The sequence below is a fragment of the Numida meleagris genome, chromosome 3 (assembly GCF_002078875.1).
Source record: "Numida meleagris isolate 19003 breed g44 Domestic line chromosome 3, NumMel1.0, whole genome shotgun sequence".
Lineage (NCBI taxonomy): Eukaryota > Metazoa > Chordata > Aves > Galliformes > Numididae > Numida > Numida meleagris.
In genome coordinates, this window is record NC_034411.1 from 71,803,680 (window position 1) to 71,818,974 (window position 15,295).

Here is a 15,295-nt window from a genome sequence, read left to right on the forward strand (position 1 = left end):
AAAGAAAGAAAGAAAGAAAGAAAAAGATGGGAGTATAAAAGCAAGTGGCCTCTGATAATTGGAGCCAGACTTATTGGTTGACCAGAGGTAGCTACTGGCACACAACGGTTTTGCAAAGGCTTCAATTTATCCAGTTCAGATCATTACTATTTATAGGAAGTGGAGTCCTTCTGGAACATGCAAGGGAGAAAAGTCCCAGCAAGGATTCAAGATCCACTTTGTGCATTTTCCAAAAAATTTCTTAGGAGTATGTCCAGTAAGTAAAGGTGTGTGATTGCCTGAGCACCAGCAAGAACGGTACCCTGGAAATCAGTGATGGAACAGTCTTTTCTGTAGTTCTAATTCATCCTCGTATTAAAGGTAAAACTGCATGGGAAAGCATGGCCAAGCAGCCAGGCCGTTTTCTGCAAGCTTGTGAACTAAGAGTGCAAAGGCTTTCATGTAAACACTAACAAAAAAAAAAAAAAAAAAAAAAAAAAAAAAAAAAAAAAAAAAGGGCTGGATCCATGGCTTGCAGATTGAACAGTGCTTCAGGAACTCACGTGTATCATGCAACTCTGGTGGTCTGCACCTCAGCATACGTGGTGCCATGAGGCCTTAGGAACACACAGCCAGCGAACTGAGCTGTCAGATCTTGTGATGGTAATGAACTGAATGGAAAACTGAAGGAACACAGAAAAGAACCCAACAGTTGATTTGCATGTTCAATCCACATGGCATAGGAGTCATGACAATTGTGTAGCCTATAAACAAACTCAAATAATAAACATGTCTTCTTAAGATGCAGCCTGAGTTTTATTAATGCCAACCAGTAAACAAAAGAAATTGGACAAAGGCCACAGAAACTTATATCCAGTAAACCAGTTATCTTGTGTTTAATTTAAAACATATGTTTTGTCTCTCCTGTGAAAAAGTGCTTTCCTGGATCAAGACTGAGATATCACTTGAGACTCTACTGGATCTACGGTCTCCTCCCTGCACCAACATCCACTGCTTGGTCTCCATAAAAGTTCAGCAAGTACTGATGAATGTCTATGGGTACAATTTTTTCCACAAGGAAGAATTCAGTGACGCACCTTTGCTTCATATGCACTTCCATGTCAGACACCATTGTGTCAGACTGCCCCTCTGCTGCCATCTGTCACACAGCAACAACATGTAAAGGAATATTGGCAGGAAGGTTCAACCTCTACTGTCATACCACTAATATCCACCTCTGATGCTGTGGGCCAACATAATAAAACAGGAGGCATTGCTTTTGGAACAGCCTTTATATATAGTATTTCCCAATTATAAGTAATTTTCCCATTAAGTATCCCAAATATTTTATTATGGTCTCTGGAAACTGACCCTGAATGAATTGCCTTTTTTTCTTAAGTGAAATGAAATAAAATTTCTTTCCTGAAATGAAAAAAAGGTTTCTACTCTTTCATAAAGAAATCTAAGATGATTTAATTGCTCTTGAATAAGGTAATACAAATTCCTTCCCTGGTTTAGAGTAATCAAAGTTAATAAACAAAATAAGAATGCAGAATGGGAACAGGTCTCTGGGTCACCGATCCAAGTCCTTTGCCACCAACTTCAATGTTGTGTTTTCCTTTTCATTAACTCATCAGGCTCTGACAACAGCAATGTCTTAGATTGACTTGATGGCTATCAACTCCACATGCAAGTCACTTCCTCAAGGCAATTCCAAGGCAAAGGGAGGGTAAAATCCAAGTATCCTGAGACTCAGTCCCTTGCTTTGTTATAATACTGGAAGAAACAACATGTCTGAAATAATGTTGAAGCTGAGAAGGTGGATTGTACTTGTAGGCTTTATAAGGAAAGAAAATATGCAGCACAGTTTTCTTTTTCCAATCCACTGGAATTCTCATGAGAGAACAGTGACCAAGATAAAAGCTCAGCAAAGACAAATAAAGCAAGAACTCCACCTCTTCTTCAAAAGATACAAAAATAATGTCAACTGGAGAGGGCTTTGTTTTGCTTTCTCTGCAACACAGAGAATGTTAATGAATTATACTGTTAACTGGGACATAATCTTGTCTGTAAGGGATCAGAGGAAATTTAGATGTTGGGCTATCTCAGATAATGAGAGGCAATTGGGAGTTTTATGGAAAGCTGAGAAATTGGCATGTGGAAATAATTATTATAGGTTTTATAATATTTACTGAGAAATGCTATGGAAGAAACCTCTTTGGTTTTAACAGTGAACCTCAGTAGAAAGGGAATTAGGATACCTGGTGTTAAAATCTCCTCAAATCCCTCAAAGCTTTAGTGAAGATCTAATGCTTTGGCTGGTGCACTGAAGTTTGCTTAGCTGATACAAATCATATTTCCAGGAAAATTTGTACATTATGCTCCCAGATGTCAGCCAGATGATACAAGGATATTTTGGCTTGGAAGCTTCTTTTCTCCTTTTTTTTGTTTTGCTTAAGAAGAAAAGAATTGCTTGTGTGCTGTTTACAAAGATTTCAGCATGATGTCTACTATTTTAGCCACTAACACAAACAACCTTGACAATCAGAACATTTTTTTTTATTTCATCCTTCTTCATCCAGACAAGCAAGCAGTCATCAATTACAATCCCACACATAAAATACAAATTTAGCACAACGGAAATGAAAACTAAAGCAATTTGTACCTTTACTATTCCAAGGGGATTCATTCTTGCTCTGTATACTATGAAATATTTCCTCTCTTGAAATCAAAGTTATATCAATGTCATCGACCTTAAGCTGAATCACAGTAAGGAGATGATAACCTGGCATCATCCCCTCATTGCTGAGCTTGTTAGTTAACATACACATTAAAACAGTGCTCAAGCATTTGTTTTCTGAGGCTGCAGATGATATTGATCCATTTAAGTTGAAAACATCAAATTTAACAGTAAAAAAAGCATTTTAGGAAACATGCTTTTTCATTTCTTTCTGGTAACCAAATTACCTTTACTAGCAAAATAATTTGAAATGTTTCTTTACCCATCAGGTAATCTTTCTTAATAATAGCTGAGTCATGACACTAGCAGAAAAAAATCTAAAATGCAGAAGTAGACAAATGTGTACAGGAACCTGCACCTTGTGATGAATGGCTTGAAAAACAGAAATACGGTTCTGATCAGAAAGCCTGTTTCATCTCCAATTCTTATCCTTCTCTTGCTCTAGAAACAACCAGAATTTTTATATATATGTTTTTCTATTGCACCAGTCTGTCACTTTTCCCATTTATTTAGTTACTGGTCCCCAAAACATAGCATACAGATGTACACATATACACACAGGTACACACGTGCACACTACTCGTGTTGCACTGTAAATTAGCAGGCTAAGTGGAGTAAAAGGGGGCTCTGTGTCACGCTGGCCTTACAGGGTACCACACCCCATAAAATGTAGTAAAAGCATTATGGAACATGCATGTCAATCCCAAAGAAAGCCACAGATACTCGGAATTTTTAGTTGTGAAATGTACATTTGCGTGCGGGAACCCAGCTATAGTGAGCTTTTCAATGATTCCTGGCATCTGAGATCAGAAACCTTACTGTCCTACTTCCCAACCCCTCTGCATCTGTTCCCGGGTGGCAGATGAAGCCATCCTGAGTTTATGCTCATGGTTCTGGAGGAGGCTTTGGCTGAAGCCTGTACCAAATGGGTCTCCTGTGCCCCCTCTCCCTCAAACCCCTGCAAAGCTGTTCCCTTGCACTCCTTGTTTAAAATTCTCCTTCCTGTGATAATTGACAAGTAAGCCATCAGCACAAAGTCTACTAATCAGTGGTGTTCCTTATTTCCTTTCTTCTCTCCTTCTTTCCCAATCTACAGCCTCATCTCTCACTCATCCTGCTTGTAATCTGGGTCTGTCTTGGATCAGTCGTGTACAGGCCAAATGCAGTGGGGCTATTAAACGTCACTAGGTTCCCTGGGCAGTAACAGTCATGCTCTTCTTACCTCAGTTTAGGGAGTAAAGAAGATGTCTGATTTGGGAATGTGTCTACAGTGTGGACTTTTATCTCCATTGAGGTTAAAAAAAAAAACCAAACGCTTAGTCAAGCCTTGCTTGGTCTGGACAGGTTCCAATGTATGTATCTTGCTCTGTGGTCTAAAGAAGAAGCCTAGAGCAGCCAGGCCTCACAGAACATCATAAGTTAGATGGGATCCTCTGGGCCTTACGTAACAAATATAAAAGCCTTTGTATACCATTACATCAATCCACAGTATCTACCCTCCTTGTGTAGATCTTTGGTAAAGTAACATAGCAACACTGGTTTTGCATGATGGGTTGACATGAAACTATCTTCTTCCTTTTCCTTGACCAAGAGGCCAGCATCTTAATCCAGACCCTGAAAGTCTTTTCCATACAATATTTCACATTAGTGCATTTAGATGGAAAAGCCAGAATCACTGTGCTAGTGCACAGAATATCTAGCTGAACATGATGTCTGTATTTCTGAGCATATGGTTTATTGACTTGTAATACTTTTCAAGATAATTCTGACTGCCCTATTCTGAAGGATTTGTATTCTCAAGTAGAACATGCACAAGGATAAAGATTTTGATTGCAGCTTTAATATCAAAGTAATATGTTTCAATTGACTAAGCAGGCCACTAACAATTTAGATAAAAGGTTGCAATATAACAATTAATGAGCTATACACAAATTCCTCACTGTTCATTAACCCTTCAGAAACTGCATATCTGCACATATCCCATATTTTCCCTTCATTTTGCCTGCACTCTAAAAGAGAGCGGAGTTCTCAAAACATACTAGGAGGTTGTTTTAATCTATAGTAAGTTATATACATACACGTTATGAAATAACACGTACAAAGCACTGGTAATGGTCCTAACAGAAGTAATGGAATTTAGTGTAATTTCTACAGGGTGAAATTTTAGTTAATATCCGTTACAAAATCAGCTATCTCAAGCAGAGCTGGGTTTGCAAGATCAGTCAGCCTGGGGCAAAACTCCACTTGAAAGAGCAGCACAATAGGAAAGCTTTCAGAGAATGGGTTACCCACTCCCTTACACTCTCAACTTCAGCCCCAGTGCAAACAAAAACATCCCAAGGCCTACTCTGCTTGTGCACGCAGTGTTTTTCTTGAGCAGCATGGTAAATACCTCATGCTATTGTCACACACATTGCATCCTCTAGAGAGGTTCAGATCTTGCAGTCCTAGGGTTTTGTGAAGGACTACTGCTCATTTAGTCCTTCTAGGTTGTGGTAAAAAGCTCCCCAAAAACATACAGTTTTTTTGCCATAAAAATCCCAAATATTTATTCTTTTATTTATTGAGTCTGCCAAACTTTCTTCAGGTCTGTAAGGGTGAGAGTGTTAACGTGAATTGTCACAGCCACTTGGATTTTCTCATTCCTCCCTATTCTTTTGGCTTTATTTGCATACCTGTTTGGTTAATTACAAAGCTTTACGGGCTGGAAATAGCATATATAGAGATATATATATTAGCTGGGGTAAATGAGGGTATTTCCACTGATGACAGGGAAAATATAAAGCAGTAGGCCTTGGAAAGCTAAGAGAATATAAAAATCTTGCCCTAAGTTTCAGGTCCAGGTAGATCTGGATGAAACATTAAGCTGGAAGAAATATCTATGACAGTGTTGTTTGCACTAGATTTCAGGACAATTTTGAGAAATGGCAGGAAGGTGTGAAATCTGAGTTAGATTGAAAAAAGAAAAGAAGAATTATCTTTAAAAACAGAAATCGAGAGGAACCAGGCAGCGGCTTACCCACATAGCATTGGGTTGCTGAGTAGTGCTTCAGCTCTTGCAGGAGGGGGGCTGCACTCCCCAACATTGCTCAGTGCAATGAGGAGGCAGGCGCATGCCCTAGCTGCCCTGCTTGGTGGTCCTGAGTAAAGCCAACTACACAAGAGCACGGGCCTGTCCTTAGTCTGCCAGTGATGCCAAGATGTATCCACTCATTATGTGGCTGTTGCTAACAATTCAAGTTTCCATCACTGAATTCAACACCCATATGACCTGCATAGAAATAACACAGAATTACCATCCCTGTTTTACAAATGGGAAGGAGAGATATGGAGCACACTAATACCATTTTCCCAAGGATACACTGAGTCTTTGACCAAGCCAGAATTCAAGCAAGCAGCTCCTGGCCCAGCATCCCATCCTCCTGGCAACTGAAGGCACTGAAAGGCCATAAAAATGTATAAGACAGTTGAGTGAATCATGCCCGTAATTCATTCACTGAGCTTTGTTTTCATTCATAAACTCATCAAAGATCAGAGCCCCTGAAGTGAATTATAGTTCTGTGTTCATTGAAAAGCTGTTTGTTAATCTAGCACAAACCTTTGCCTTTATGGCTATGCAGTGGGTGCATTTAATACGCTTTCATTTTACCTTTTTATTGTTAGCGCAGGTGCTACTGATGTCAGAGGTATTCCCAGCTATAAGGTTTGGGAATACTCATACAGACCATAATCCCACCTGTACAGTGCATGTATTACCTTTCCATAGTGTTCATGCAAACTTAATTCCAAACTGCAAGGATAGGCAGCAGCAGCTATAGCTACTTTAAACCAGTTTTGGATCACCCAAGAAAGGCAGCCATCACAATCCAGTAACAAAAAAGGAATTTGCTTATCCCTTTCCAAGGAGCAGGGCTTACCAAACACTACAAAGGAGGCAGCCCCCTATTAAAGATGCTTCCCTGGTGGCTGCCAGCCCTTAAATGAGGTTAGGGAAGGTCCACCCTTTCTGGTCACACAGGTGAATTGCTTCCACCTGTGCTCCCAGGGCTGGCTATGCCCCTTCGCCTGATGCTCGATCACTGATTCAGGCCATGACCTACCAGCTCCCATATGCAAACCTACAGGAGTCAGTAGTTAGAGGCCTATAAAACTACATGGGTTTAGGATCAGGTTTTCTCTCCCTAGTTGTAAAATACCCACATATCTATTGACTAGAACAATGTTACCCAATATTCTCATGCAGATATGAAATTACCTTCTTTAGCCAAGCTGAAGAAGGTTGGGTGTGTAGCAGACTGAGGGCAGGGATAGTTTCCCCTGCAAAGTTTTGCAATTTTTTCCTAGACAAAGAAGAAAAGGACCAGATGACTTCACCCTGAGAATAATTTTACTTGCAGCCAGCCCGCACTATAGGTACAAAATCTATCTTTAAATATAAGTAGACTCATCTTCATTTGGAGGTTTCCACTTGTCTGGAAGGAGCAGCTGACTCACTTTTCAGTTTTCTCTTTGACAACACTGGAATAACGACATTTTTGCCTGTCTCCACATAAAGCAGTTGAAATCTTGGTTTGAAAGCATTTCCAGCTGCTTTTGAAAGAAATTAATAATAAGACTGACTGCATCATCACAGGAGTTTGTGACTACGCAAATTTCTGTGGCTTTCTGTTACATTTACATGGTAGGTCTTTCAGTTCTTTCATACAACACTTCTATGTATTGCACATATTTCATTGTTTCTGAGGTTCATCAGTAGCTTTTAGTTATATTTTTATTTCAAAAATTCTTTGTATATGACTAAACATTTTCAAGATGGACACTAGTATTATTCAAGGCGGACGCATTCACAAACAGATAATAAAGGAGACCAAAAAAACCCAACTCATCAGTTTAGACTTAGGGTTCTTCACTACTTGGGAAGAAGGGTTTCAGGAAAAATCATCCTACTCTGCATTTTTTCCCCTGGTGGGTGCATCAAAGTTAAAAATCAAATCAATACCATCTTAGTATTAGATGGTGGTGACAGCATGCGGACCTCAGTGCTGTAATTAAAAAGCCATTCAGCTCAGTTGGTAAAATGTAATTTTAGCTGTAGTCACTGGCTGTTTCCAAGCAATCTATTTACCCCAAAATGTCCTCAGGCATGGACTGAAGAGTGTAAAATGATCGAGTTTTAGTTATCCTCATACATAACAAATTTCAATTATAATTCCTACTGTAAAAAATGTTATAATAATATTACACTAAAGTCCCTGCGCTAACTGGCACCAGGGATAGAACAGAAAGAAACTTTCTCTGTTTGTGGCTCCCATTCATCTTGTTTTACACTGATCTTCTTCCTTGGGCTGACACACTGACAAGTTCCAGGTGCTGATGCTGATGCTCAGAGCATAGTTAGGCACTGTTCTTGATAGATGTATTGTGGGATTTCCCCAGCCCAATGGGGACCATAGGGAGAACATCCCTCTCAGCTGATCGGCAGGGCTCTGGCCAGAGATGTTGCTCTAAGAAAAAGCTTAGGGCCACTCATTAAAGTAGCAGCTAAATTAATGGTAAGCAGTGTTAAGTAAAATGCACATAGCATTTGACTTCCTAAGCTAAATCTATCAACCACGTAAACTGAATAGCACAGCTGAGTTAAATATTAAACTTAGTTGCAGGTAAGAAAACTAAGGCAGAAAATCAAAAGGCTGAGGATGGTACCTCAGGACTGCTCCATGATTGACATTGCTTTGGGGTTGACATTTTTTGGGGGTTAAATTATGTCTTTCTGAAATGCCTCATACCCAACAGGGAGAGGTATGGATGTCCAGCAGCTCCCTACTGCACACCTTGGGTTGGTTGGCACAGGAAGTGTAAGTGCAGTAGTGAAAGGCATAATTTCTGCTAAATATGGAGAACATTTCAGGAAAAGGCAGAAACAAATGCTAAGATGGTGAGATAATATATTTATTTAATTGTGTGATAGACTTCAAAGGGTAAGAGGAAATGTTCAGGTAAAAAGACAAATCACACTGCAATAGCACCATCATGACATTTTGCAGTCTGTACTATCAGGGTGACAGCTGCTGGTCTCACCTCTGCCCAGTGAGTCCAGCACTAATCAGTAGTGATGGGAAGCCAGGAATACTGCGAGAGTTACAAGGCAGATGGTTTAAGAATCATAGAATCATTTGTGTTGGAAGTGCAGCTCATCTAGTCCAGCTTCCCTGCAATGAACAGAGACACCTGCAGCTGGATGAGGTTGCTCAGCACCCCATCCAGTTTCACCTTGAATGCCTCCAGGGATGAAGCTTCCACCACCTCTCTGGGCAATCTGTTCCAGTACCTCAATAAGAACACTTAAGGACAGCATTGCCTACGGTGGCATCTGATAAAAAGACCAGAACCATTTTCCTGATGGAAAATCTGTTTTCATCAGTGCCTTCAGCCCTGAGCTGATGTGTGGCTACAAGGAGCTAAATGGGCCAAGTCGAACAGCACAGAGGCTTAAAAGAAGATTTTAAGGCACTTCCCTCAGGATGCATGTTATTTTACTCTATGTCTTACACTGACCTGTGCTTGCTAGAAAGTCAAAACTGAAGTTAAAGAGCTTGTCCTGACCTGATGTGCCCCTGACTCCTGTTCCCACAGCAGAGAGAGGCACTGGCAAGCAGCAGCAAGGCGAACTCTCTTAGTTTCTCATTGCCTCTCTGCAGAATCTTTCCCTCTCCTGGGGAGTTGCCCTGCTCTAGCATCCTTCTAAGGAAGGTCAGCTTGTAGAAATGTGCATCCAATGACTAGCCTGTCTCTGCTACTTCTTTTTTGCCAGCCTTAATTACATTTGGTATTTTTTTCAGCACCCAAAAGTTGCCATAGCTTCTCCTTCCCCTTTCACTCCTCCTAATTCATTTCTTCATTGTGACAGCTCAAAAATGGGGGAGTTTTTGACACCGCTATTACAGTTTGCTATATCCAAGCTTACTGGAGCTGAGGACAAGCATCCTCATATGTATGAAAAATCACAGATTTATCAGTGTTGCATGGAAAAGCTAAAATTTAGGGGCAAGCCTGCTTGGGTTTTAGTACAGCTGCTGACATTGTGCAGTGACTGTGGACCGGGGTGGTCACAGTACCTTGTTTGCAACACAGGGAAAAGGGACACAGGGAGGAGAAAATGTGTTCAGAGAGCTCACATACGTCCCAGGAGAAGGGTGAAATGATGGAGGGATAAAAGGGCATATTCTGAAGCAGAATAAAAGGGAGAGAAAGGGACAGGGAAGGATTAGAGAGATCTCCTACGGATAGCTGGGAGATAGACTGTCCTGGTGGCTTTCAGGAAAGTGGCAAAGCCTTAGCCTTTGGGTGCGGTACTATGTCCAGGCTGTTGCGTTGCTACATATCAGGGCACACCTCACTCAGTAACCCTGCAAAGTGACAAGAAGGAGGGTCCTGAGATGCTTCCATGCAGATGGAGAGAAGCCCTATTACTGTCCTCTTAGTAGGTAACATCCATTAGCTTCCCTCCTGCATTGCTTCATACGGTCTTGAAGGCATAAACTTATCCATACATCATTTATTTTTAGGGTTTTAAAAGATTTTGACATACAGTATTTCTGTATGTCAATAGTGAATTGACATTCACTATTTCTTCCTGCTGTCAATGTTTAAAACAGCATTAACTGACAATGGGTTTATACTCATTGTGTACTTTTTGAGTAATTCATTAACATGTCCAGTCTCGCTGCCATAACATCCAAATATGGACCAAAACTCAAAACAGTCATGTAGGAGCCCCACATAGGCAGAGTACCTCACTGCACCTCAAAATGTCCAGTACCTTACACGTTAACCACATTTGTCTATTTATTGAAGATTAAAATCAAAATGCATTCCTCATTCTTTCCTAGAAGCCCTCTGTCTTGCTGTGTACAGCATTTGGCTGAACAAGCTGTTGAGTGGGAAAAGGAGTAGGAGGTGACCAGCTCTCCCTTCATCCTTTCAACTTGTGTGCAAACCAGCACACAGAAACTATCAAGGGGAGCACATATTTTTTAGTAGCCTGCAGGCTAAACATCCCTCCTCCATCCTCCTAGTGCACACTGCATTGTTGCTCTGAAATGCTCCAAATATATACCCAGAGACTCTTTCCCCTTTCAGGAAAGCTTTGGAAACAGAACATAACCTGGCTGTTCTAGAATAGTTAGATGATGACCAACACTACTTTGTCCATAAATACAGGTAAAAATGTCCTTTTACCACTGCAGTAAACAATACAGTATGTGTCAATCTTGAGAAGTATCTAAACTGCTGATTGCTAGCAGTTGGGAGAATATACTAGTTTCGTACTGCTCTCTGGACATCTCATCCTGGCCACTGCTGGGTACAGGCTACTCAGGTAGTTCTTTGGCTGGACTTGACATTAGTTGTTTTCCTAATGCCTTAAGTGTTTTCTAGACTACTGAAATATCTCTGTATCCATGAATCATATGTGATGAGCCTTATGACACAATGAAGATATACTCTTACCTCCTCACGCAATCCAAATTCGGATGCCTGGGACACAGAATACACATATTAATAACTTCAGTACACTTTGGCTACATCTCTATGGGCAAATTAAATATGCTCAAGACTATTTTCTGGCCTAGCAGCCAACTGGCATGGAACAGATTTAGTCCATGTATACACCGGTTGCTAATGGGAACGGCCTCTGGACAACACTAAATTCTGTCACACATCCAGGAATGACTTGGGAGAGCGCTAGTTGTCCTGGGTCTCAGCTGTGCCAAGGACCCTTCTAGCAATTTAGTGGTTCAGATAATCAGATTTCAGTGTCAGTGTATTTTCATCTGAATTGTATAATTTCCTTGGGTAGCTTTAGCTGTTGGGAATCCAAGAGTCTAAGCCCATTGATAGCCTCCTATATATCACATACTCTTATTAGCAAGAGTAATAGCACTTTCTTTATGGCAGCACATCTCTCCACGACAGCAGCTCTGAAGTGGCCTGCTCTGAGGCAGCCATGTGAAGTGGCAAGCTGCCAAGCAGCCTCGCTAAGGCCCTCCCTGCACAACAGGGCACCACGCCGTTTGTTCTGAGATGGTGTTGTAACATCTCCAGCAAAGTGGGCACGGATCTCCTCAAGTCCTGTGTCTGCTGCCAGTCACTCTAGGTCTGAAGCATTACTGTCCCACAGTCCCTGCCAGCTGGACAGGCCTGAAAGCACCAGATGTAACTGTTCATAGAAAGAATAGCACAGCAGTCTGCGCAGCTCTAACCTCTTCTTCCACACCCTGATCCTTTGGTTCAGCAGGCAGAGCACAGGCTTCCATATGTTTGTGGCGACCTGTTTATGGCCATCATCCCAAAGATCTTTCCCCCAGGGCAGCTGACACTGCCCTAGGAGTTGAGCTGGCAGCCAAGAGCTGGGGTAGCTGGGATGAATTGGAACAACTCTGGAAGTAGAATTTTTTTACTCTAGGCTTCCTTTGACTTCAGACAAAAATCTCACTAAAAGCAGCACAAAACACTCTATGAAATAGGAACTGTTGCTGCAGAGATGGCAATAATGTGTCTTTACACTGTGTTGGAAATTCTGCTCTTTAATATCTACCCATGTGCCTTCTTTTACCAGATGGTAAATGCATCTAAAATAGTGCTAATTCTGAAAGCACAAGTATGACCATTTCTGTAAAAAGATGTAAAATCGCGGGCTGGCCTGGTTTCATAGAGACATGTGGCCAAACCCTCAGGTCAAATGGCATTTGTGGGCACACAGCCCCCAGGCCTTTAGTGGTGGCAAGGAGCAAGGGCCCCATGGCGGGGTCATGGCACAGGCACCTTCCACTGTGCCTAAGTTGTGTGTTTCAGACTGCTACTGTTCTCCTGGAGGTAAAATGGAAATCCTCTCAGTTAGCTTTTGGGAGAATAGAGTTGGCAAGCTCCCACCTGCAGGATTGCATGGGTTTTAGAGTTGCAGGGAGAGCTCAGGAGACTGGCGGATCACTTTTTCTCTTTGCAATGATGATCATGTTAAAAGGCTGATAAAAACCAGTGCCTCTCGCTCTTGGCAAGTGCAAGTTTCCATTGCATCAACTTCGCAGGAGCAGCATGCGATGGGGTGGCAGCTCCAGACCTGCAACTGCTGTAGAGTGGTTGCATAATGCTGTGCAATCTCATCTGCTCTTCTCCCTTGCCCCGCTGGGATCCTCACATGATAAAAACAGTAAAAGGCTCTTGATTTATTTTGCTGACTAGAACATTTCATTATATCGATTCAGCTTGTGAAAGCCCCACAAGGAAACGGAAAACAGCCCATTATTTTTAATTTCCAATTGGAAAAGTTACAACACATTCCTATTTATGATGTGCGTGTTTTTTTAATCTGAATAATCAAATTCAGCACTTATTTTTAGAACAGTCTATTTCCATCGTTAGGAAAGACTAAGGCTTGAACTTGTGGTTCTCTATATTGCAAGCTGCTGAGGTTCGAAGAGATTATTCGTATATATTTTGCACAGAGTTGGTGAGGAGGTGAAACTGCCAAATATCCTGAACTTCTCTATTTTGGGAAAAATGGTGGGCTAGGATGATCTTATAAAATGTATTCACGGCTTAAATAGAACAATTTAACACTCTGAAGCTTAAGTAAAAAATTAATAGAAGGCAAATCTTTGAAGTGGTGGCATGTGTGTAAGCCTCTTGTCCCCTGCAGCCAAAAAAAAAAAAAAAAAAGTCATCAAGGCTTCAGACAAGCAGCATTAAGAATTTGAATTCTCCATAAAAATATTTGTGATGGTGAGCCATTACTTGTTTTTGATATTAGAGAAAAGTTGCTAAAATGTATTTATTTTGCCTCCCTCTGTGTAAGATCATTTGGAATATGTGCTTTGCATGACTTTTGTCTCCTGGTAGACTCAAGTTTATGGTGCAACCACATATCCACATGCACATACACACATGCACAAAATATATATTTGTACATGCAGAGATGCAAAGAACAAAAAGACAAGATAGCCAGAAATTCCGGGCACGTACTCTGTTATTTCTGTGTTGCTGTAGCTTGAAGCACATGTTTAACATTTTCCTTGACTTGAAAACTCAGTAAGGTAGATGGATTAAGGAAAAAAAGCCAAAGGTTGAAAGGATGAATAGCTTAGAGAATAAAGCATCGGGCACTTACAGTAGTGCTGGCATTGAATGCAAGGAATCAGTCCTACAGACCTCAAAAGGGTGAGGAATGAAACTCAAACACACCCGATTTGGTCAGCACCAAAAACCTAACTGAACAAAGACATCCCAAACCTGCAGCTTGGGTTAAAGAGCTAAGACACTAATCCAGTACAAAAGGCTTTATTCAAACTGTTTACCCTTTTGTATGTATGTATATACAATCAAAACTAATTTTTTTTTCAGACCTCGATGTGAACCAGTGCTCTATATAAATCTAGGGGGAAAAAGTCCAGCAACTTATTTCACTGACAAAAGTGGCCTTTATGCTGCTTCAAAAGTGGCCTTTACTCTTTGCAAAGTTCCTTTAGAATAAGATCTGTGAGGAATTTTGTGGAAAACAGACCTACTTTACAGTATTTTCTTCACATTGACTCTTTAAACATACTAAATCTGTGCTTTGTTAACAAAGCATTCAAATGTAGAGAAATCCAAAGAGCAGGTCAGCTTTCTGTCCTTAACAACAGCTTTCTCTCTGTACCAGCCAATGGCCTGGTCACACAACCTAACCTTCTGCCCTGGAAGATTTGTCATCAGATTTGCATATGTCCTTCTCGCTTTGAACTGAGAGGGGCTGCTCGAGATGCCTTAAAATTTAGCTTCTATGTGTCTACTCTGCTCAAGAGAAGCCCAAGCACCATTAGTGATGAGAGCTAATTGTAGCTCTTTTGCACATGCTGGTGAGTTCAACATTTAGCGCAGGGTGTGTCTTGCTGCCTAGGTCAAACTGTGAGCTTTTCAGAGATCGGGCATCTCTTACTCTCTGCAGCTGCGAGTGTAACAGGACTCTAACTTCAGCCGGGGTCTGTAGGTGCAACTGTGGTACGGATAAATAAGAGCTAGGGCCATGAATGCTATCAAACAGTGCTGCCAAGCAAGCTGGAAGCAGCAGGAGCTGTTTGCAGAAACGTTCTGTATCAGATGTGAAAGGTAATTTTACCCAGCTGAAAATTACTGATTAAATCAGCAATTAGATCAGAAATAAGGCAAAAGATGGAAATCTTCTTATAAACATTTAGTATCCTTTCCAGAGGAGCAGTGTGATGTCAGTGTTCCACTTATCCCTACCCAAGCCTTGTTTCCATTTATTCCTTCTTAAATTAAAAAAAAAAAAAAAAAAAGACATCCCACAGCTTTCTGGTTTTTTGCTACAAACTGTTTTTGCTGTAAAGAGAAACCCTTGCCTATACTGACATACCCACATATGTCTCTTAACCAGTAAAAAGACAAGATTCGAAGAGTTTCTAGAAGCTAGGGATGGATCAAATAAAAGCACACTTCTTCAAACTGAAGTCCAAACCTTCTGTTTCTTGTCTGTGGATATTAAGTATATTGCTGTGAATATAGAGCTGAAAGACTATTCAG